The 2,421-nt window shown below is 35.0% G+C and overlaps 1 non-coding gene across 1 annotated transcript; it reads right to left on the bottom strand.

The window, feature by feature from the left end:
* Window positions 1–1,583: 1,583 nt before the first annotated feature.
* Trnai-aau lies at window positions 1,584–1,657 on the bottom strand. Its single transcript has one exon. It is a non-coding gene; the product is annotated as a tRNA-Ile (tRNA).
* Window positions 1,658–2,421: the final 764 nt, after the last annotated feature.

Genomic DNA, 2,421 nt, shown 5'->3' with positions numbered 1-2,421 from the left:
TTAAACATTTTATGAGATAACATTTTAGCATGTGATCAGTACTTTGTTAATGATTATGCAGTACATTGATAGCATACTTGTGCATATTTTAAATATCGAAGTCATTCTTTTATATCATACCCCCCTTTAAATTTAAGGAATGCCACTGAATCAGATATTCATTTTACTCCGTTGGTGCAACTTCACAAAAAACCTTTTTAGAGATGAATTTATTTTTAAGTCATTGACAATTTTATTAGCTGCCCACGGTGCTGACTTACGATTATTAACATCTTGTTTTAAAATAGAGAAGAAACAATCTGTATTATTCGATGACGATTGAAAGATGTTTTCGAGCTAATGCTTTGACACAATGGACACTATTTATTTTTCAAAAATACGAAACCTAATGGTAAAAATATCAGCGTTCAAAATAGTAAAAAATTACATTAGGGTAAAACTATTCTCAATCAGGTTGCCTTAGCACCAATGATTTTTTTAACACTAAATTTGCTGCGGAAATAAATGGATCGAGAAATATTCTCTCGTGCAATCGATGAGTTTCCTCCTCTGCACTAATCCACGCTCCGTGCTTTGCCATTTGGAAATAGAATCGGGTAGGTAACAGTGGCAGGACGACTCTCAAGTTTTCTCCCTAGCTTCTTAAGCTTCACATAGTTACTATCAGTCATTGACCGGACATGCGTAAGGCAAACAGCTGGAAAGTTCCATATCCTACGACCAAATACCGCTTATCGCAAGTGAAGGTAAAATGAGAATCGAGAAAATACGACCCAGTCAGCACGTCCCCTCTTCGCATTCTGCCAAGAGACTAGAACCAGATGCTAGAATAAAATATTTATGAGTAGCACAGCCTTTATAAGGTATCCAAATACTTATTATAATGCAAGAGACAATATAATACAGCAAAATTTCATTGATAAAGACTAAAATGTTACCAACAAAAGGCACACAAGAATTTATCTACTCCTATATCGTTCATATCTAAGGATTTCGACAGAATTTATTTTTTTCAATGGGATTTATCACAGTTGTTTTTTCTGTACATTAAGATAGAGATAGAAAATAAATAGACTCATATTGTCCCTCATTTAGATCAGTCGTCTACTTATTGTACGATTTGCGGGAAAAAAACGGCTGTCTTAACTTTAGCAGAGCTGATGACGTCACGTGCGCCAACTGAGAGGGTCACTGCTCATTTTGAATCATGCTAAGCCATAGGTACCTTAAATTTAGACATTCGGGGTACTTTCGATAAATATTAGCTAATGGTGTTTATTTGATTACAGTTTCTCATTTGAAATAAAATATCAGAGGGAGAGGGACGAAGGAGCATTCCTTTGAAAAGATACTCTTCATGTTAAATTATCCTATCTCGCAGCCGCAGAATTGGGGGAAAAATAATGGCCCGTGGAGCAGGTAAAGAAGGATGTGAAAGAGATATACGTGTTAAAAGATTAACTGGTAGGAGTATTTAGTGAAGAGCTGCGTCAAACCAATTGTTTGATATCCATAATTGAGAGAGATATATTGATATTGAAGTTATGGCATAGGTTGAAACTAACAGCGATGGAGAAAAAATTTGGCCCATGGGGGGATCGAACCCACGACCTTCGCGTTATTAGCACGACGATCTAACCAACTGAGCTAATGGGCCAGATGTGTGAAGTGGGAAAAGTATCATTGAAGAAAAATTGACATTGGAAGCAATGAATGAAATTCAAGAGTAGTCAAATATGCTTATGAATGAATCATGGGCATTTATTGGGGAAAAATTCTCGGCGCCTATGGGAACAGTCGATATCCTTCCAGACGCTTCCGGTACTTGGTTACATTTCTGGTTTTGCATTTGAGATTATTTTTGATTTAGCGTTATTCGTACAGTTAGTCATATTCTGGTCAGTCCCGAATAAAAATCTCAAATAGAATCATGGCTTCACAAGCAAAAATAAATATTTTTTCGGAATTTTCGTTTTAAAAAATTGCTATCGTTGATGGGATCCATGGTTGTTGAAAAGAAAAATATTGGCATAGCAAAGTTCAACGATAGAAAATTTGTGTATTTCTGTTGATATGTTTTCAAGCTTTAGTAAAGAAGAGGTATACTTTGCCTTACCCCTTCCTTATAGTTTATTAAATAGCAATCAGATACCTACCCTCGAATAATCTTTACTTAAAGGATGAAAAACTCAATAGAAATTCGCACATAAATTATTTTATGCTGCAAACTTACAACAGGTTAGATATACGAATCCATGTAAGGCTTATGAAGGATTTAATAGAAATTTTGCCTTAATTAAGGCGTTATAATGATGAAGATAAAACAGCTGTTTTACTTCCACAAATTTAATTTCTTAACCGACCTAGGTTTCGACAATATACCATATTATTATCAAGGTAACATCTTACAAACATCAACCT

Source organism: Ischnura elegans, chromosome 10 (assembly GCF_921293095.1).
Source record: "Ischnura elegans chromosome 10, ioIscEleg1.1, whole genome shotgun sequence".
Lineage (NCBI taxonomy): Eukaryota > Metazoa > Arthropoda > Insecta > Odonata > Coenagrionidae > Ischnura > Ischnura elegans.
The sequence above is the reverse complement of the archived record's forward strand: the minus strand, read 5'-3'. Positions and strand labels throughout refer to the sequence as shown.